Source organism: Suricata suricatta, chromosome 7, assembly GCF_006229205.1.
Source record: "Suricata suricatta isolate VVHF042 chromosome 7, meerkat_22Aug2017_6uvM2_HiC, whole genome shotgun sequence".
In the NCBI taxonomy this organism is placed as follows: Eukaryota; Metazoa; Chordata; class Mammalia; order Carnivora; family Herpestidae; genus Suricata; species Suricata suricatta.
The window spans coordinates 55,639,616-55,662,933 of NC_043706.1; the positions used below are offsets into that span (position 1 = coordinate 55,639,616).

The 23,318-nt window shown below is 35.8% G+C and overlaps 1 protein-coding gene and 1 pseudogene across 1 annotated transcript in view; one reads left to right on the plus strand and one right to left on the minus strand.

Annotated features, from left to right (window-relative positions):
• The window catches only part of EYS (eyes shut homolog), a 1,499,666-nt gene that overhangs the window by 237,333 nt on the left and 1,239,015 nt on the right, over positions 1-23,318 (minus strand). The window lies entirely within an intron of this gene.
• LOC115296687 lies at positions 19,889-20,173 on the plus strand (annotated as a pseudogene).

Below are 23,318 nucleotides of genomic sequence, written 5' to 3' on the forward strand. Positions count from 1 at the left end.
CAGAATTATGTGTAACATTATGGTGTGGGGGAAGTGAAGGAACAAAAATTACTTAAATGTAATGTGGATCCGAAGTTGTAATTGGAATGTGCTTTCATTTAATTTTGAGTGTGTATTTGTTAACTCATTACTTCTGAAAATAGTCAATTATGTGAAAATTAATGGGATTTAAAAAACTGTCTTAAGTAAGCATTTAGGTAGAATTTTAAAATTTATAGTATTTGGCACATATCTCTATTTTTGAGTATAAACTCAATTTTATTCTCTGATATTTTAAATTTCTTCTGGAAATTTTAATGTAGTGCTTAACTAAGACAAAAGATATTAGTTTGCACCTGCAGAACAGGAAATTACAAAATAATTACTGAAAGCCAACTATATCATGCATAAAATTATTGGAACACAGCCATATCCACTTATTTGCATACTGTCAAGGGTGGCTCTTGGATCTACAACAGTAGAATTGAGTAGCAGCAACATAGACTGTATGGACTGAAAGTCTAAATATTTACTATCTGGCCCTTTACTTGTCAACTGCTGTTTTATATGTCATATAAAGCTGGATTTTGAACTTCATGATGGTCTATGACAAAGAATAGTTAAGAGCACTATGGTAAGGAGGAAATCAAAGAAAAAAAACATAATTTAGTTTAAATAGATGTATCCAAATCAAAATCTGAAATCAAATTTTGGTCCACAGAAATGAAGATAAACAATATTTAGAAAATAGATCTAATAGCAGGTATTTGTCTACATTTGACATTCAACCATAGTCATTTACTAAGTACCTGGGTACTATACTGGTAATTCTAAATGACCAATGACTTTAAGCTTTCTGGTCCCACAGAGTTGGGTGGTGCCTGAGCTTACTTTTGCCTCTTAAGATAGTCGGCAATAGGCTCCAATGATGCTGACAGAGGATTATATCTGCACGGTTTGACCTGCACAGTTTGAAGTGTGTGTGTGTGTGTGTGTGTGTGTGTGTGTGTGTGTGTGTGAATCAAAAATCCCAGTCCCTTAAAATGCTAATGTTGGCTAAAATAGCTACACTTTTCAGGAAAATAAGAGTCGTGTTGCATAAAAATTCAAGAGTTGGTTGAGGAGGGTGGGAATGCATTCTCTATGAAAGAGGTCTGGAAAAAAGGCTTCATTGTGACTCATCAAACAGTGAGCTAAAAGATAAGTGCTTTGTATGTAGAAAATGGTAAGTGCTTTGCCCTTTTAAAAGGAAATACAAGGATGCTGCCCTTTTAACATGTCTTGTAGCCGCTCTGGATTTGAGGATGAACAGAGATGGCACTAAAAATGATAAAGCAATAAATCATAAAGCCCCAAAGTTCCTTTTGTGTCACAGCTCTTCCATGTTCAGAAGGCAATAACAATCTTCAGTACACATCAATTTCCCTCCATGGGATGGAAATTGGAGAAACAGTGAGAGAATATACTGAAGAGGAATAGAAAATGTTTCTGCCTCTCTTTTATTTTCCTTATTTTGAATTTGTGCTGTCTACATGTTAATTGGAGATCTTAATAGTTTTCGCTATAATTTGATATCTAAAGCAGAAAGAAAAACAAAAACATGGGCCTGTATCTCAGCTGGAATCCAAAGTAAACATAATCATTTCTTTTTTTTTTAATGTTCAAAGCATTTTAGTTTCCTTTCACTCTCTTCATGTTTACCTTTCTTTTCTTTTCATGGATTGAAACTCATGAACTCTCCTCTGCATGGCTGTCTTTTAGTGTCTAAAATACCAGCATAAGTGAGAAAAGGTAAAAAGGCTGTTAGAAAGATCTGTCATTTGGAAAGTTCATCAACATATAATTTAATATATTAATGAGTGAGAGCAGAATTTCCTTGTGATTATAAAAGTAAGAATTATAAAGCAGCAGGTCATTTTTTGGTTATTGATGGTTTGGACTTTAGGTCATTTCTCGGTTTATCTGGGGACTTGGTCAGGATCAGGAAATAATAATAGTTCCATGACTGAAAGTTTCCTGTGGACCTCAATATAAATGTTCATGAAAAGACTTTTAGCAATAACTTTTTGATATACCACTTCAGGAAAAATATAGCTGGTGTCCTCCTTTATTCCAAAAACATTTAACCTTGGGAGTAATTTTTTTGGTAGAGTCAGGACAATTTCTGCAATGTTCAAAAGACTAAGAACCACAAACCTTCAATGAACAGCCCAGACAGTGATCCAGGAAGGAAGCTCCTTGTCCATTTTGTCCACACAGAGTAGCCTGCCATGCAGTTCCTTCTTCACCTCTTCAGATATGCTCCTTGGGACTGAATGGAAATTAGTCTACCACTTGAGTAATTTAGCGGGTTCTCTCTATTTCTCCCTGAACTACTTTAACAGATTTTGTCCTTTCTACATCTTTTTGGTCATTGGGCACTCATTAATTTACTCTTCCTGATGTTTGCTTTCAAGCTTTACTCAGATGACTTGCCCACAGTCAATTAACACCTTCCTCTGGCTGACTTGTACAGCTCCATGTGACAGAATGATTTATAAGAAGTATATATTTGGTCTTCATCGACAGTTCCTATAAACCCTTTAGAGACATAAAGGTGAAACAGTTGTCTTGTTATTAACGGAGGTGACTTTTGGACCCCACCCAAGAGTAGGGATTGGTCGTCAGAAGGACTAACCATGTAATTAGAGGATTGGAACTTTTGGTTCTACTCTCCCACTTCAGGGAAAAGAGAGGGGCTGGAGGTTGAATTAGCCAATAACCAACGACTTAGTCAAACATGACTATGTAATTAAGTCTTCATAAAAACACAAGAGAAGAAAGCTTTTGACCCTTTTTTTTGGAGAGTTCCATGCTTGGGAAACCAAAACATTTTCATGTGCTCCCAAGTTGGGTCCCAAGCTCCACAAGGGTAGAAGTTCCTATGTTCAGGACCTTGACCTATGTATTTCTTCATCTGGTTTGATTCAAATTCTTTATTGTATCCTTTAATACAGATGTAAATATAAATGTTTTTCCCTGAGTTCTGTGAGCCAGTCTAGCAAACTACTGAATGGAAGGAGGAGGCTGTTGAAATCTCTGATCTATAGCTGGTCAGTCTGAAGCACAGGTAACCCCTGGGGCTTGTGATTGGCATCTGAACTAGGGGGTTGGAGGAAGTGGTATGATATGGTAGGACTGAACATTTGTCCTGTGGAATCTGATGCTATCTCTGGGTAGATAGTGTCAGAATTGAGTTGAATACCCTAACAGTAACTGAGAATTTCTTGGTGTTATGCATAAAGAACTCTCCACATCCACTACAGTGGAACTGGGTCCAGGAACCTTAAAAGACTCTATAATCAGTATCAATTATCTTTAAGTACCTCCACTTGACTTTTCCTATGCTGTTTAGTTTTCTTTTTAAATTAGCTTTCATAATAACACAGAATGCCAGATCTGGAGCCAGCCTGTCTGGGCATGTATCCTAGTTAGCTGAGTGACCCTGAATGAGTTAGAATCTCTGTGCTCAATTTCCCCTTTTTAAAAATGGAATGATAGTAGCACTTTCTAATAGGATTGCTTTGGTGACTGAATACAAGTAAAAGATTTGAAATAGTGCTGGGGATATAGTAAGTATATAGGAACTGTCTTTTATAGGCTTCCCCCCCGCAAGTTTTCTACTATAATTGGCAAGATTGTAATGTACTAAAAGTGTACAATATGATGATTTGATAAATGTATACATTGTGAAGGGATTCCCAGCATTAAATTAATTAACACCTCCATCACCTCACATAAATACATTTTTTCCCCTTTTTTGGTGAGAACACTTAAGTTCTACTTTCTTAACAAATTTAATACTTAAATTATACAATATTATCAACTGTAGTTGCCATATTGTATATTAGCTCCTCAGACCTTATTCACGTCATAGCTAGAAGTTTGTACCCTTAAACCAGTATCTCCCTATTGTTTACCCCCCTCTCCTCTTCTGACAACCAGAAACTCTCTGTTTCCATAATTCTATACATAAGTGATACCATGCGGTATTTGTTTCTCTCTCTTGTGTGGCTTATTATACTTAGCATAAGGCCCTCTGGGTTCACCCATGTTGTCATAAATTGCAGGGTTTCCTTCCTTTTCAAGGTTGAATAATATCCCACTGTGTGCTTGCTTGTGCATGCATGTGTACCTTTTCTTTAACTATGTATCCATTGACAGACACAGGTTTTTTCCATACTTTGACTAATGTGAAAATGGTGAAATAAAGATGCAAATATAGATATCTCTTCAAGATACTGATTTTCTTAACTTTGAATATATACCTAGAAGTGGAATTGCTGGATCATATGATAGTTCTATTTTCAGTTTCTTGAGGAAGCTCCATACTGTTTTCCACAGTGGCTGCTCCAATTTACATTTTCACCAACAGTGTACAAGTGTTGCCTTTTCTCCACATCTTCACCAGCAATTTGTTATCTCTTGTCTTTTTGATAATAGCCATCCTGATAAGTATGGGGTGATATGTCTGTGGTTTTGATGTGTAGTTCCCTGATGAGTAATGATGTTCAGTATCTTTACATGTACCTGTTGGCCACTTGTATGTCTTCTTTTGAAAAATCTATTCAGTTGCTCCCCCCCCCCCAAATGGGTTATTTGGTGTTTTGTTTTGTTTTTGAAATTGAGTTATGTATGAGATCCTTGTATATTTTGGATGGTAGCTCTTTATTAAAAATGTGGCTTGCAAATATTTCCTATTTCACACACTGCTGTTTTGTTTTGTTGCTGATTTCCTTTGATGGCAGAAGCTTTTTAGTTTGATGCAGTTTCACTTGTTTATCTTTGCTTTGTTGCCTTTGTTTTTGGCACCAAATCCAAGAAATTATTGCCAATACTAATGTCAAGATGCCTACTATGTTTTACTCTGTAAGTTTTAATGTTTCAGGTCTTATATTCAAGACTTAACCATTTTTAGTTGATGTTTATTTATGGTGTAAGATAGAGGTCCACTTTCATTCTTTTGTATCTGTCTGTACAGTTTTTCTTCCCTCCCTCATCTTTGTCTGACTCCTGCACACAGCAGCACTGGGATGGACCAGCTATGCATGAGGCATAGACATCAGGTATAGGGACCTTCTTCTTACCCCTCTTCACCTCTGGTTCCCCAAGGCTGTATTCTCAATTCTTGTCACTAAGAAGCAAAAATCTCCAAAGAACTCTGTGTTCAGTAGAACCCTAACATCTGTTTAGGTCAAGAGTCCTTCTCAGTACTTATAAATATGAGTTGGTTAAGAGTGGGGGTGGAGGGAACCCACCCAAAGGAACTGGCCTTTCTTGCACCAGTTTTGTCACCAGAAACCCTAAATACTGTTGAGGTACCCAGTCTGCAGAGTTCTTCTTGGAAACATATAACCATAACTCTTCAGTGTCATTCAACATATTGATTAGGTAGATGTACTCCAAGGGAAAGAGCAAAATGGAGTAATCAAGAGAAGATAAGACATTGAAAAGAAACAGGCCAAATGAAGAATATCAAGTAGTTTTAACAGTTCAACTAGGTGAGTGCTTCATTTTGCCATTATATATGAAGTTAGCTGTGTGTTTTTATTATGTTGAAGCATGTTCTTTCCATACCCGGTTTGTTAATAGTTTTTATCATGAAAGAATTTTGGATTTTGCTAAATGCTTCTTCTGCATCTATTGAGATAATCGTGATTGTTAATCTTCATTCTGTTAACATCAATTGATTTGTAGATGTTGAACCATCCTGTATCTCTGGAATAAATTTCACTTGATCATGGTGCATGATTTTTTAAAATGTGTTGTTGAAATAAGTTTGCTAATATTTTATTGATAATTTTTGCATGTATGTTCATCAGGAATATTGGCCTGTGATTTGCATCTCTTATAGTATCCTGTTTGGTTTTGGCATCAGGGTAAATAATGTTGGCCTTATAAAATGAGTTTAGAGGTATTCCCTCCTCTTTGTTTTTTGAAAGACTTTGAGAAGAATTGGGTTTAATTCTTTAAATGTTTAGCAGAATACACAGTGAAGCTGTCTGGTCCTGGACATTTTTTATTGCAAGGTTTTGAATCCTGATTCAATGTCCTTGCTAATACTTCGTCTTTTCAGATATTCTATTTCTTCATGATTCAGTCTTAGTAGGTTGTGTGTTCCTAGGAATTTATCCATTCCTCTAGGTAATCTAATTTGTTGGTATATAATTGTTCATTTATTTGTAGTTTCTTATGATCCTTTGCATTTCTGTGGTGCCAGTTGTAAATTCTCTCTCATTTCTGATTTGGTTTGACTCTTCTCTTTTTTTTAAATTAGTGTACTTAAAGTAGATAAAAGTTTGTTAATTTTTTAAAAAATCTTTTAAGAAAACCAGCTCTTAGTTTTATTCATTTATATTTTCTCTCTCTCTTTTACTTATTTTAAAGTAAAGTTTATTTATTTTTGAGAGAGAGAATGTAAGAACGCATGCAAGTGGGGGGTGGCACAGAGAAAGGATCCCAAGTAGGCTTCTCTGCTTTCAGCACAGACCCCAATGCACTGTGAGATCATGATCTGAGCTGAAACCAAGAGTCCAGTGCTCAACCTACTGAGACATCCAGGCACCCTCTTCCACTCTTTTAAATCTCTATTTAATTTATTTCTAATCTGATCTTTACTATTTCTTTCTTTCTTTCTTTTTCTAATGTTTTATTTATTTTTGATATAGAGAAAGACAGAGCATGAGAGGGGGAGGGGCAGAGAGAGAAGGAGACACAGAACCGGAAGCAGGCTCCAGGCTCTGAGCTAGCTGTCAGCACAGAGCCTGATGCCGGGCTTGAACCCATGAACGTGAGATCGGACCTGAGCCAAAGCCAAATGCTTAACCGACTGAGCCACCCAGGCGCCCCTACTATTTCTTTTCTTCTACTAACATGCTAAAAGAATTTTGTTCTTTTTCTAATACTTTGATATGAAATGTTTTTTGAAATCTTTTTTATTGTGGCATTTATTTCTACCAACTTTCTTCTTAGAACTGCTTTTGCTGCATCCCATAAGTTTCATAACACTGTGTTTCCATTTTCATTTGTCTTAAGATATGCTTTGATTTCTCTGTTGATTCTTTCTTTGGCCCATTGATTGTTCAGTAACATGTTGTTTAATTTCCACATATTTGTCAATTTTCCAGTTTTCTTCTTATAATTCTTTTCTTGTTCCTACCAATGTGGTCAGAAAAGATGCTTGATATGATTTTAATATTAATTTAAAAATTTTTGGGGGGGCACCTGGGTGGCTCAGTTGGTTAAGCGTCCAACTTCGGCTCAGTTTATGATCTCATGGTTTGTGGGTTCGAGCCCCACATGGGATTCTGTGCTGACAGCTCAGAGCCTGGAGACTGTTTTGAATTCTGTCTCTTTATCTCTCTGCCCCTGCTCCATTCGCCCTCTGTCTCTGTTTAAAAAAAAAAAAAACTTAAAAAAATTTTTTTTAATTTATTTTTGAGAGGACATAAGCAGAGGAAGGGCAGACAGAGGGGGACAGAAGATCTCAAGCAGATTCTGTGCTGACAGCAGCAAGCCCAATGTAGGGCTTGAACTCATGAATCATGAAAGCATGACTTGAAGTCAGATGCTTGACTGAACCACCCAGGTGCTCCTAATATTAAAATATTTAGACTTGTCTTGGCCTAACATATGATGCATCTTGGTGAATGTTCCATGTGCACTTGAGAAAAACGCAACTTGATAAATGTTCTGTATATGTCTTTTAGGTCTACCTGATCTAACATGTAGCTTAAGTTCATTGCTTCCTTATTGATTTTCTGTGTGATCTATTCATTCTTGAATGTAGGGTATTGAAGTCATGTACTATTACTGCTATATATTTCTCCCTATAGATCTATTAATATTTGCTTAATATATTAAGGTAGTCTCATGTGGTATGCATAAATATTTACAATTCTTATATCCTCTTGATGAATTGACTATTTTATCATTATATATTGACATCCTTTAATTCTTATTACAATACTTGGCTTAAAGTCTATCTTATCTATTATAAATATAGTTACTCTGCTTTCTTTTGGTTTCCAGTTGCATGAAATATCTTTTTTAATCCTTTCATTTTCAGTGTATGTATGTCTTCAAAGCTAACGCAAGTCTCTTGTAGCAACATATAATTAACTAGGTCATATATATTTTTTAAATCTATGTTTTTTACTTGTATCCTTTAAATCTTGATCTTTAGCTACTCTAGCTTTTGATTAGAGAATTTAGTCTTTTACACTTAAAATAATTATTGATAGGTATGAACTTACTACTGACATTTTCTGGCCATTTTATAGTTTTGTTCTTTCTTTCTATTCTTGTTGTCTTACCTTTTGATTTAATTATTGTCTATAGAGGCATATTTTTATTTCTTTTTATCTCTTTTGTATCTACTAAGTTTTTGGTCTTGTGGTTACCTTGAGGCTTACGTAAAACATCTAATAGTTATAAAAATTTATTTTAAAGTGATAATAAATTAACTTTGAATCTTTATAAAAGCTCTATATTTTATACTTCTCATCCACATTTTATGTTTTTGATGTCGCAATTTAAATATTTTTATGCTGTGCAATTAACAAATTAGTTTGTAATACATCTATCTTTTAATCTGTATATTAGAGGTATAACTAAGTTACCCATCACTATTACAATGTTAGGTATTCTAGATTCAAATATTTAACTTCATAAGTGAGTTTTATGATATCATGTTTCAAAATTATTAATCATCATCCTTTCATTTGAGGTTGAGGGACTCCCTTTAACATTTCTTTAAATAAGGCTGGTCTAGGGGTGAACTCCATCTTTTGTTTGTCAGGAAAACTATATCTCCTTTAATTCTGAAGGACAGCTTTGCTAGGAAGAGTATTTGTGGTTGGCAGTTATTTTTTCTTTCAATACTTTGAATATATTATCCTACTCCCTTCTGTTCTATAAAATTTCTGCTGAAAAACCTGCTTATAATCTTATGATGATCCTTTGTATGTACTAAGTTGCTTTTTTTTTCCTTATTGCTTTTAAGATTCTCTTTGTCTATAACTTTTGACAATTTAATTACAATGTGTCTCCATGTGGATCTCTTAGATTCTTCTTTTTTGGTACTCTTTGTGCTTCCTGGATCTGGATATATATTTCTTTCCTCAGGTTAGGGAAGTTTTCAGCCATTACTTCGTTGCTATGTTTTCTGCCCCTTTCTCTCTCTTCTCCTTCTAGGACACCCTGTATATTGATTATATTGATTGGTCTGCTTGTTGTTTACTTAAGTTATCTTCACTCTTTTTCATAACTTTGTATTTTTTGGCTCCTCTGATTAGATTAATTCCAATCGAGTTTACTGATTTTTTTCTTCTACTTGATTTAGTCTGCTATTGAACCCCTCCATAGAACTTTCCAGTTCAGTTATTGTATTCTTTAGAAATGTGATTTCTGCTTGGTACTTTTTAATATTTTTCTATCTCTGTTGAAATTTACACTTTGTTCCTCCCTTACTCTCACGACCTCAGCAAGCACATTTATAACCATTATTTTGAACTCTATTTCATCAATCACTTATTTGTTTCATTCAGAATAGTTTCTGATTTATACGGCTCTTTTGTTTGGAACATAGTTCCCCATTCTTCATTTTCTTGATTGTCTGTACTGGTCTCTGTGGATTAGATAAAAGTCACCACTGATAGTCTCCAAAGAGTGGTCTTGTGTATGAGATGAACCCTGTCAATAAACCTGGCCTGTTTCTGGTTGTCTTTCAAACTCACGTGATTGTCCAAGCCACCTTCTTTGTTCTAAGTGGCTCCTAGTAGTTGAGGTTGTGCCAAGGCTCATCAGTGTCGCAAGGGAAGGATCACAGTTGGCAAGTAACTGCAGGATGAGTTGAAGCCAGACAGCAGCTGTGGAATTAGGTAGTTAAACCCCTTCTAGGGAAAAACTAGGGATGGGTGTTTTTAATATTCTCCTTCTGTATTGAGCTTGAGTGTACAGTCACAGGGAAGTACTCTTGTACTTTTTAGAAAATCACATTGTTTGCTATAGCTCTGTGGGACTTGTGAATGCAAGACCCATTGACTACCAGAACAACGTTATTTGGGGGTCTGTTCTTAGCAGCTGTAAAATGTGGTATTAGGCATGTGTACAAACTCTTCCAAAGAGATAGTAGCAATGTGGTTTATTGTTGGAGTACACCAGCTTCAGAAATGCCTTTCAGGAGGTGCCAGAGTGGCTCAGTTGGCTCAGGTCATGATCTCACTGAGTTTGAGGCCCATGTTGGGCTCTGTGCTGACAGTGTGGAGCCTGCTGGGATCTCTCTACCTCTTTCTCTGCCCCGTCCCTGCTTGCTCACTGTGTTCCTCTCTCAAAATAAATAAACCCTAAAGAAATATGTCGTTCAGATCCTTTGGACTCTGTGGAGAATCACAGCTAGCCCTAGATGTGTCCAAAATGGAAGCGGGGCCCTTAGGCAGCAGCTAGTATAGTATGTGGTCAAACCTGCTTCAGGGAAGACTGGGAGATGGTTATTTCTGCCCACTTCCTCTGCACTGAGTTCTAGGGGGATTAGCAGCTGGGGCAAGTGCTCATATGCCATTAAGAATTCCTTCATTTTCTATAGTCTCGTAGTGTCCTGTGGACACAAGTCTCACTGGCTTTTAGAATTAGGTGGTTTGGGGACGCATTTGATGGTGGGAACCTTAAAACCTGGGGTATCCGATGTGCTTTCCAAATCTTCAGCTTTTCAGTGAGAAGCTGGGAGTTGATGGTTCCTTTCTCATTTGATGGTGCTATGCCAGAGGTGTGGTTTATGGAAAGGTTGTGTCTTAGCTTTTCTAATGCATTTCGGTGCATTCACAGACAGGTAGGAGTTCCTCAGCTAGTCTCTGGATTTCTTTTAACAGGAATTGTTTCATGTAGCTGTATATTCACAACATGGGAAGAGGCAAGCTCAGGGACATGCAGTGTTGCCATCTGAGTTCCCTGAGTACCAGAAACATTTTTTTTTTTTAATTTAGCCTAAGAAAGGCTTATGACCTATGCGTTAAATAGAAATGTTTAAAAATAGTGATAAAAAAGCATTTCTACTTAATAATTTAGCAACTTAAAAATCCTGAAAACACCTAGTGCTGGCAAGGCTGTGGAAAACACTGACACTGCTAGCAGGAGTGTAAGCGGGGCAGCCTTCATGCACAATATAAAATGCACTGCTGTACAGCCTAGTACTCTCTGTACAGATGTGCAGCATTTGGGAATAATCATGGCTCTAGAATGGATATTCACTGGGTGCTTCCTGAGGAACATGGGGACATCTGGATTGTTTGTATGCCACACACAGGTCATGAGGAGGACTGCTGCTTCCTGTTTATTTCATCGGCCACCTCCCAACCACTACCTCTGTGACATCCCATCTATACCACAGTGGATCTGAAACTGAGTTCAAAGTTGGAGTTTTCCTGGATGCCTAGAAACTATGTCTTGCATCTGCCCATTAACCTCTAGTTCCTCTTTTTTTTTTTTTGATTGCTCCTATAGTACCACCTCCCATATTTAAGTAATGGATTTGTCTCTGAGGGTGTGGGGAAGCAGAAGACCACTTCAATGATCTACTCCATACCTTATTATGTCCACACAGCCACAGGCTTTCTCTTCCTGCTATGTCCTGAATTCTCTCTACCTTAGGCATACAGTAAAAATCTAATATCTACCCTGATAGGCCTGACACTTGATATGTTAGCAGAATCTGAAGGAATTCGAAAGTCTTTCTCTCTCCTCTAAGACGGTTTTGCTACAGAGTCAAAGAAGTTGGAGGCCAAAGCTGTTTAACAGCCTTTTTGTTCTTTTTCATTGGGCAAGAAGCCTCAGCATCAGAGATGAATGACTAAAAGAGACTTAAAGAGGAAATAAAAATACATTGCTTTAATATCCCACCAGTATTATGTGCCTTACAATATAGAGGGGGCCAATTACGAAGCAAACCTATTGTTCATTGTTACTTCATACTCCAGGCATACACAAAGAACTTTTTAATGAAGACCTTGCCCTGCAGCCCCTGGCCCTGGGGAGTGGTTCATCAGTTATGTTAATGAGACACAAGTTTAGTTAGTCTTGTTTATGAAAACTTCTTCCCTGAAAACATGTCATATTCCTACATTTTCTTAATATTATGATTCTAGGTACTTTCAAGGGTCTGTCCAGCCAAAAAAATGACTTGCTTTTGTGAAGCACACCTTTCCTATTTTCCTTCCAAGCTGCCATTATAGCTTCTACACTGAATGGGAAGTATGCTTCAAAATATCTCCATTAATTGAAAGCTTTGGTCATTGGTTAAGTGATTTTGACTGATCTGCTTTTTGTTCACATACAGATATGCTAAAGTTCTTCCATTACTGGCTTTTTCCCCATCAATATTACCTCAAGATGATTAAAGGCAAAGGCTTTCTGGTTAGAAATGCAATGAGATCTAATATCAAAATGGCAGAGAGCAAGGAACTCTTCAGGTGGAATGTAAGTTCACTTATAAGGTAAAACTCTCATGTAAGGTGAATGCCTGTACCCTGGCATTGTTCAACTCAGCTTGAAGTTTAGCTGAATAATTCTGTGCAGCTTCATTTGTTAGTTAATGTAGCTATGAAAATGTATTGGTCCTTTGGTCTTTTGACATTCACCATATATCTCTTTGAGTACTTAACACTCCTTCTATTCCTTTTAGGGAAAAAAGTTTATTTTTCTTTCTTTTATTGTTGATATAGACTATTTCGAATGACTTTATACTTTAGAAAATATGACAGAACTCCATGGTGAGAACATATGATTTAGTGTGCCAAGTTGTTTTGTTGATTTAGCTTCCAGATAAACAAGAAAATAAAAGATAAAGAGAACAGTTTACACCAGATAGGAGATACTAGAAGCCAAATGACAAATATAACTCCTGAAAAACGTACAATAAGTGGCTGAAACTAAATTCAGTCTCTTAAATTCCACAAGGATTAGCTATATGTAGAACATTATATATAGAAAATTGAGATAATCTTTGCAGAAAAATAAAGTTTCATTGTAATCAATCCAGTGGAAGAGGAATTCTCTTACTCTGCTACCTCCCTCTGTGAGTACATAGGGTATTCATAGGAACAGTACTTTTAGCCTAGCAGCTACTGGTGGCACTATGAAATCATCTCTGACTATGTGAGAATTCTTTGTCCATAGATACTTGAAAAAATTTTAAAAATGGACTAAAAAAGATCAAGAGCCAGGTTATAATCCAGTAAATAGCCTCCAACTAATCATAATTAAGTTCTGCCTATTATTTACTTTTTATCAATGTGAAATCTTTTACATAAACACTTTAAAATGGCGAATATAGAAATTTTAGGATTGTTGACACATAAATATTTTTAAATTTCTGTTTTTCACTTAGAGTAACTTTTTTTAATGTTTGGGCAAAAGAAGTTATTAGCAACAGTTAAACATTATATATTTAATATTACACATATATATGTAATGAATCTTAGACATTTTAAATATAATTGAGAACATTAGTTCCTTGAAGTTGGAGATCACACCTGGAATTTTCCATGCCCACCTAGTAGCAAACAGTGACAATATGAAAGGGTAGAATTCAGAGCTGAAGTATAAAAGGAATCTAAGGGAAAGAAAATTTTTAAATGTGTTTTTGATATTTCAGAACTTTTAAGAACACTTATCTATATGTCCGTCCATCCGTCCGTCCGTCCGTCCATCCATCCATCCATCCATCCATCCATTTATTATCTACATCCATTTACCCATTTGGATTCACCAGAGAGAAAATAACCATCTCCATGAGTATCTTGCAACAAGGTAAGAGGACAGATGCTAGTTGGTACCTACCCTCCTCTACATCTAAATTTAATGATCAAGTATGAATCTGAGTTGAAAGGTGCTCAAATATAAATCTCTCTCTTTTTTTTTCAAACAGAAGAACAGCAGAACTTATTTTCTTTCCTTTTACTGAGGGAAAAAAGTCCCCTCTTGGAAGAGTAGTATATTCAAAAACTGCTTAAGCTTACTGAAAAACAAGGAACAAGTGAATTGTAAGCTCTGGCTTTTCTCCTTACCAACTTCATCTATAAGAGCGAGTCAGCATGTCACACATGGGCATTTGCATTTGATTGTGGTATATGTTTCTTTAATCATCACAATTTTTCTTTGCCTGAAAGTTTGTTTCTGTATTTATAACCTCCAAATTCACACTTACAAATGAGGTATAGTCTGTCAAGAGGTCATGATTTCAGTGGCTCTTTACATTTTCTATTCTCTTTGAAGGTTGTAGGGCAGAGGTCAGGCTTAACTTGCCAGTCGCTGCATATTTCCTTTTTTCTTGGCAGTAATCCATGCTGGGTGTCAGTGAGAACGTGGGGCATCTAACCAGACATCCTGACCATAGCACTGAGGGCATCTCACTTAATGGCTTTTTTCCTTCTCCTTATTCTGTATTTGAAATTAGTCAAGCATTACATTTAGGAACCTATTTCCTCAGGTAAAGCTATTTTTCAATTCCTATTTCTAGTTTTAAAGTATGTCATTAGACACAAAATTGGAGTAATGATATTTGATGAAATATTTTGGGGGAAGAAGTAATAATTCAATTATTCCTCTAGAGGATCTGAAATTGTTAGTAAGGATAGTCTTCTTTTCTTCTTTTTAAGTTTATTTACTTAGAGAAAGAGAGAGAGAGAGAAAGTGAGCAAGCGTGAGTGGGAGAGGGGCATGGAGAGAGCATGGGACGCTCTCTCACAAATCGTGAAATCATGACCTAAGCCGAGATCAAGAGTAAGGCACTTAACCAGGCACTTAACTGAGCGAGCCATCTAGGTGCCCCAGTAAGGCCGTCTTTAGGCAAGGGAAAAAGAACACCTGGAACACCAATATTAAAAAAAAACACAAAAAAATTGAGCATATCAACATACTATAGGGAAAAGGGTAAATAAGAGAATCTAAAAAAATGAGCACTGAGAAGATAAGGCTCAGATTTTCAAGTGGATGCATTTCAAAAGATATACACTTGATGAGCATTCAGAATACAGGCAGAAAAATGCGTGGCACAATGAGTGTTTCTTGTCCATTTTGAGTTAAATTTTGAAATATGAGCTGTAAAGTTTAATTACATAAATCTCAAAGTAAAGTTATAAGGATTAGATTATGTAATATTTGTGAAATCTTTCACACGCTCTTCACCGCATAGTAATATTATGAGTTCCCTTTTATTATTTTTATCTCAGTTGGTCCTTGCACAATCCTAAGACATGCATGTTACTATTATTCCCTTTTCATGTATGTTTCTGAATGTTAAGTCACTTGCTTGGAGAAACTACATGTCCTCACTGAATACAGACTTGATGAAACTTTCTTTGAGGTGACACCCTCCTCTGGCCAAGGGGTGACTGCAACATAGCTGGCTTCCTGAGAGGCACTCTCCCTTGATTTTGAATTACAAAAAATTTTTTAACATGTATTCATTTCTGAGAGAGACAGAGAGAGACAGAGTGTTAAGTGGGGGAGGGACAGGGAGAAAGGGAAATGCAGAATCCAAAGCAGGTTCCAGGCTCTGACCTTTCAGCACAAAGCCTGACTTGGGGCTTGAACTCATGAGCCATGAGATCATGCCTTGAGCCGAAGTTGGGTCTTAACATACTGAGCCATGCAGGTGTCCCTGATTTTGAAATTTAAGTCGTTATAAGAACTCTTGGAATTTATCCACATTACACCCTGAAGAGGGTGACCTGAATCCCTGGTAAATACTCTGGATGTGAGACATCACAAAATAAGTTGCAGAAATCAGTGCATTTCACCTCTAACACTTTAGAATGTCTATCACTAAGTAGAATGGATATTTTTAATGTTATTTTTGTGATTAACATTTCCGTACTCCAGAGTACACAGCCGAGTACTGACCACATCAATGAAAATTAATTTATTCAGATTGGTTGAATTTAGACATCACTATGAAATCCATTAGAAACTAAAGTATGGAAGCCAAAATAAGTAGTCTCTGGAGCCTCATAAACATAGAGGTAGGTGTGTTTCATGGACTTGAAGAGGAGATCACCTGTATGTAGTTTGTACTAGCCTAACTTGTGACCTGTCAAATACACTCTAGGGCAATGTTCAGGTAAGCTTTCAGGAGACAGTTGGCTGAGAGATCAGATAGGTCTCTATGTGACTGACTGAAGTACTAACATGGGTGCTGCTCTTCTGTGTGCTTTTGAGGCAAAAGAAGGACAATTCAGTTTACCTAAAGATATATTGAAATGAGGTGATAAAATAGGCATAAAGGCTTAAACATAGGGTTCACATGCAGTGGTCTGTGGAAGCCTGCTCCACTGTACCCAACTGTGAGAAACTTGAACTTCTTTACAGAACAGCACACACTTCAAATAGACAACTTGAGCCCAGGCAGATGTATCTGTGAGGAGGCCGTTCTCCTGAACATGTGCAGGTAGTGAGCTTCTGGTATCTTATTAGGGCAAATAAAGTTACAGTGCTTCCCAGATTTGGTAGCACCTTTTAAAACATGTCATTATAGAAGTCATTATTCACCATGACTTCTTCCTGTAACTGAGATATATTTATATCTATAGCCATATCCACATCTATATGTATATTTATATCCACATACAACCCCTCATTCTTCAATTGACAGGCTTCTTCTCATCCTTATCTCTCTGATCATTCTCTTTGGAGAGCGCCTTCTGAATCTGTTATTTAAAAAGGAGAGCCACTTATCCCAATATACTCTATGTACTCTGTTTCATCTGGGACACATCACAATTACTAACTATATATGTGTTTACTTATTTCTTACCTTTCTACCATAGTAGACTAAACATTTATAATGGTAAAACCACATATTTCATTTCTTCTGTATAGTTAGAGGATATCAGAGTACCTGATCCACAGTAGACTCCTAATTAAATTTATTGAATCATATATACTGAAAATAAAAGAACCGAGAAAAAAAATTGTTCCAAATTCTAAATTCCCTGGCTGTGTTTGGCTCCCACCCAGGCCCTCTTTCTTTTCCATTTCCAAATACTGCTATCTACCTTCGCTCCTTGACTCGGAGCTTCACTCAGACTTGACTTTCTGGACACTGCCACAAGTTAAAAAATCTTCTACCCCATTTCTGAAAACTCCCATTTGTTTAGCATGCTGATCTCAGCTGGGGGTTAGGAGAAAATTATATCTGATGGAAGAAATTGACCACAAGCTGTGAATGATTGAGAACCTAACTTAATATGTTAAATCTCCTGAGGATGTTTATGTATTACAAGACTGGTAAACTCTGGAAGTGTGACCAAGCAACCTAAATAATTGCAGGGAGTTTATGTAAAAAAGACCTAATGATTTAGTTGACTAAAAGCATAATGTGAATGGTCTGAAAACAGAAAAACGAATTCATTCCTCTTAGATGGCATTTGGATCACTTACACAAGGTGTGCTGACTTCCACTGTTTGTGACAGTTTATATGGCAGCTGATACGATGAAGAGTATAGACAATAATTAAAATGGTGAGGTTCTTCCAAATCATATCACTTGGGGAATGGTTTATGGGTGGGAATACTTACAGCAGAAAAGAATAGATAAATAAACCTATTTCATTCATCAGAAAAATATCTACCGAATATATACTATATGCTAGTTCAAAGTTTAAGTTTTGGGAAAAAAAAACAGTGATTAAAAACAAAAAGAGTCCTGCCCACATAGAGCTTAGACTCCATGGTTAAGGAAATAGTTAAGGATTACTATTAAATAGAAAAGGGAATAGATTTATGGATTTATGCTTTTTCTTTTTTCTTAAAAGAGTATATAGAGGGCCAATATACACAAAATTGCATGAAAAATATATTTACTTAAAGTAGATAAATCCTAAACATCAACACATTCTGCAAACCTAGAAGGAAATGCTTTCTGGGATAGTAAGTTCCTGTTATTTGTAGTATTAGTTAAACTATCAAGGTTCAGGGTGGCTATAGATGAGAAGCCATATGCATTGAGGTAAGAAGTAGAGACCTGCCCACAGATTCTCTATGATTCTTTGTTAGTCATGATCACACATTTTCACTTACAATGACAAGAGAAGTGTGCTTGATTGTTCTCATAAAAAGAAGTACTTCAGGTCAAACTTAGAATAAAAGAGCCATTTGATTTGAATTTCTTGATCCTTTCATAAAGGAAAGGGTAAAGAGTTCTGGGGACCTGGCATAATGGATAAACAACTGATAACTCTTTTCTCTATATGTAATAGGAAATCAAATATAAAGGAGAAAGATAAGGTAGCAGTATATTACCCACAAAAGTAGACATAGAGATGGGTGCAAGAGAAAGAGTGCCAAATATGGAATTCAGTTTTAACTTTGCTATATTTCCTTGAGCCATGAGGCTCCCAGAAAGTCCAGTTTTCCCTTTGGCGTGGAGTTTCCTCAGCAGAAAAATGAAAGCTTGAACTATATATGTAATATAAATATACGAAATATAAAAAACATAAAATAGATAAATATTTTTTAGTTTCTTTTTTGAAATGTTCATTTATTTTAGAGAAAGAGAAAGGGAGAGTGAGCGAGCACCAGCAGGGGAGGAGCAGAGAGAGCGCAGAATGGAGGATCTGCAGCAGGCTCTGTTCTGAGAGCAGAAAGCCTGATGCCGGGCTTGAACTCACAAACTGTGAGAGCATGACCTGAGCTGAAGTCTGACACTTAACCTACTGAGCCACCCAGGTGTCCCAAACTATATCTTTAATGCAACTTTTAGGTCTCACATTCAAATGTTTTAGAACGCATTAAATATAATTTTTGTAAAGATATATAATTAAGTATTTTGGACCATTAGGTAAACTTTGAGAAATAAAATTGACATCTCTTCAATGGATCAATTAAAATTACCCCACATAATCAAAATATGAATCTTCTGAGTCCTGAATCTAGCAATAAATCCAGCAATGAAAACTCTTTTAATAAGCACTGAGACATATATTTGAACAACTCCCATACGACATTCTGAAGCAACTATTCTGTCAAATAATAAATATTACTGTAGTTCATATTCTTCTATTCTGTGAAATGAAAGTCTTAGATCCATTTAAACAAAACTGGTGATTCTAGAGACAGTGCATATCTAAAATACTATCATATTTTTGCTTGAGAAAAATCTGAAAAAATATATTAATCTGTGTAAATCTTTTAATTAGAAATATTCTCCTCTTATTAGAAAGAAATTGTGTTGAACTTTCCTGCTTTTAGGAATGTAAAAAAAATGTGTCTAAGAGAATATAATTGACCTAAGTAATTTTCAAGGATAAAAGTATCTTTTCTAAAAGCTTTTGTACAATAACTAATAATTATAACCTAATGAATTTTAAGTAGCAGAATGCCATGGTTTCTTCATAATAGCAAATACATTAAAATTTGACTTGCAGTAAGTGTAGCAGCATATAATTCATAAACGTCTTTAAAATATCTTTAACTTTACCATACTTACATATTATGTAGGCTAAGTAAAAATAATTCCATCTACCCCTTTGTTATATCCAGAATTGACAGATGGTATACTGATTCTATTTTTCTTTCAATATAGCATCACAATTAGAACATAATTTTCAGTATATTTTATTTTGTGAAATTCCGAGAGAAAATGGTAATTGCATAAGGCAAAGTTGAAAATAGAAAATGAAGAAAAGTTTTAGACTTGTATACTTTAAATTTTTACAATTAGAAGGGGATTTTTAAAAACTGCTATGTTCACTAATTTGACAAAGCATCTTTTAGAATTGAAAAGTTTGGGAGTTTTTGGTGTGTGTTGTATACTTGTTCCGTGCAGACCTGGTACCTCTTTTGTGAGGTGGTAGCTGAGGAGGTTCCTGTGCTTGCCATGGCTGATGAAAAGCTGAAGGAAGGAGTCAAGACTCAGAACAATGATTATTAATTTGAAGGTGGTCAGGGAGGATCCTTCTGTGGTGCAGTGCAAGATTAAGAGGCATACACTACTTGCTAAACTAATGAAAGCCTATTGTGAAAGACAGGTTTGTCAAAGAGGCAGATCAGATTCTGATCTGATGGGCAACCAGTCAATGAAACAGACATACCCACACAGTTGGAGAGGGAGGATGAAGACACAATTGATGTGTGCCAGCAGCAGACAGGAGGTATCTATTAAAAAGGGAGCCTACTGCTTTACTTAAGCACTCTGTTCCTACAGACCAAGAAGACATTCTCAATGAGAAAAAAGTAATTTGGTTCCATCACACCCTGGCTACTATAGTATAATTTTCTCTATTCTTTCATTTCCCCCTTCCCCATTCCTTGTATATAAAGTGGCTGTGTATATGCACAAGCATATTGCATTTTGGGGGGACTAAATGGCCAACGGTATGTTTTGACCAATATCAAAAGGAGCTAGAATGGAGAAAACTACTGGTTCTCTGAAAATACCCTCTTTCTCCATTAGAGGCATGCTCATTCACCTCTTATATTGATGTTCTAACAAGTTATTTGGCTCTCACTGTTTAACAAAAAGAAGAACATAAAAATCCTTGCATACCTTGTTCAATTGGGACAATTTTAATGTTTTTCATTTATCATTATAAAACCAAGGACAATTTTATAAATTTTATAACTTTTTTTATGTAAATGTTACATGTAGGGTCATCTGTCTTTAAGTAGGGATACATTACTCTAAAAGAAATGAATCCTAGATAGTCTTTCCTTCAGGTCAAGCATCTTGTTGTTTAATAAACCTCTTGCTTGCAAAAAAGTTAAGGAGTTTTTAATATGCCCAAAAGGTTTCATGAAATAAGCAAAATATGAAACATTTTCCCTACATTTATTGCCTCTAATATAGAAGGGGATTGTATAGTGGGTAGTATTTAGAGTCAGACTCTGGAATCAGACTTTCTTAGTAAAAACTGTACAGTTTCACAGTGTCCTCAAGCTCTGTGTACCTTAGTGTCCTCTCTAGAATCAGTGTAATAGTACCATACTGCTTGGACATTAGGAATGAGTAATTAAATCTAGGTAAAGAGTTTGAAAGTGTCCGTGTAAAGTAGTAAGAGGTTAACTAGTGGCATTTTATTATTAATATCATCATTTAGACAAAAAAGAAAGAAAAAATTAGAATCAATAACTTCTCCATCTAATCTTGAAGGTTCTCTACTAATGCCACTCTTTTTCTTTTCCCCTAACAAAATTTCTGGAGTTCTCATCAGGCTTAAGTCAGTTAAGCCTTAAATTCTAACTTCTCAGATGAACATTTTATTACTTGTATATTTGGTTATGTCAAACCTGCTGCCTAAATAATCTAAGAAGCTAAATTTCCAAGGCCTTCATCGACTTAACTGATCTCCATTAGTAAGGTTTCCAGGATGAAGTCTAACTGTTTTTCTTCTACTTGTCACATACCCAAGACTTACATGCTTGTTTGCTTTTGGAGATGAGGTAATCATTCATCTGAAAGGCCAGGATAGAGTCACATAAGACATGAGCATACTAGCAGTTGTGAGTAAGAAAGACGATCAATTTAGGTTAGCTTCTAGAGGAGGCCAGCTTGTAGTAAGGATAATGTACAATTAGGGGAAAATGAACAGAGAGCATATCAGAGGAGGAACTGTAGCATTAGCTAAAATGAATGCGGTAGGAAAATGGACCTATATTTGGGACCATGGCTTTAGTGGTCCATATTGGGTAGCACAGGAGCATAAATGTATAGGTAAGAGGCTGATAAAGAACCTCGATTATAAGCCACATAATCTGCTCTTGAAATGACAGATGATAAGGAAGGGATTCCTTGTAGATGTTTTGATTTGAGACAGTCTCATTTTAGAAGTATTTAGGCAGGAAAATCTGAACAACAATGAGCTGTATAGTATGGTGGTTAAACATAAGAAATCTACAGTAAAACTGTCTAGGTGAGACCCCTGCTTCAGTTAGTAATTACACATCCTTAGATAATTAATCTCTTTATGATTCAGTTTACTCATCTTTTAAATGAGTATTACAAAAGTACCCCTTAAAGATACTGTGAATATTCAATGGGATTGCATGTAAAAATATTCATCATAGATAGTGTTCATTATATAGGTACAAAATAAATACTATTATTATAGAGCTACTAATTAGCATGGATAAAGGAACTAGATTGACATTATTATGTGTGTGAAGTTTCTAATACATACTTGTAAAGAAAATCTTGTTTGTTGGATTTACCTAACACTTACCAGGTATGTCTATCTCTCAATCATCTGAACAGCTTTTCCTATGCGGATATAACATATCTACTTTCTGTAGTACAATTTTTTTTTTGTGTGTCCACTTTATGACACTACTCATCTGCTTCCTGTACCATATATCCGACAGGTCCTGTCCCTGGTCCAAGCCTATCACTTTCTCATCTATGAAACTATAAAAGGAGAGTTCAACAAGCAAAGAATTAATCTACCACCCTACTGCCCAATTAACACTGGAAAGGGCAGTGGCTTTCAGAATAAGCCACTAGGAACATCTCCAGCGTCACACAAAATATATATTTGTTGCTTCCAAAACTTTATAATAGATTTTAAAGACATATTGAAATATATGCTGTGTGACTATATAGCCCTGTCAGCAGCCTTTGTCTGGCATCTTTAGAAGGAACAGAAAAATTGATGGTGTCTAAACCATGAATGTAAAGGAGAAATGTTAGAAGAGAGGTGAAATAATGAAGAGTTTTTACTTTCACTAAACATATTTTATCTCCCTCAAATATATTCTTTGAACAATATCCATGGTGGAAATTTGATAAATGTAAACTGATATATATGATATTTGAGACCTGCCTATAGATTAGAAAACATACTGCCAGTAATCTATAGGAAAATTCCACAGGGAGAAGAAATAATTGTGCTGTCTTTGATCTTTCTGTCCATTAAAAAAAGGAGTCAGCCCATAAAACTCAACTGATAGAGCCGTGGAAAACTTTGGAGGACATCCAGAAAATAGTGTCTAAAATAATTAAATGCTTAGAGAACAAAACTGTGAGGAAGTTAAGTTTACTTAATTGGAAGGAGAAATATCGGCAGAAAACTTCATTAAATTTTTTATAAAGTGTTTTTAATGAGATGTTATAAAAAAAAAGTAGTGAGCAATTTTTCTGGTCCTAGGACAGCAATAGAAGAAAGAGACTTATATGGATGTAAACCATAATAATAACACTATTCATTTGAGGGACACTTGATGCTTTTCAAAGAACTTTCATGTAGATTACACTCATAGGAGCCTGTATAACAGAAAATGAGTGCTATTATCTTTACGTTTCAAAGAAAGGAACA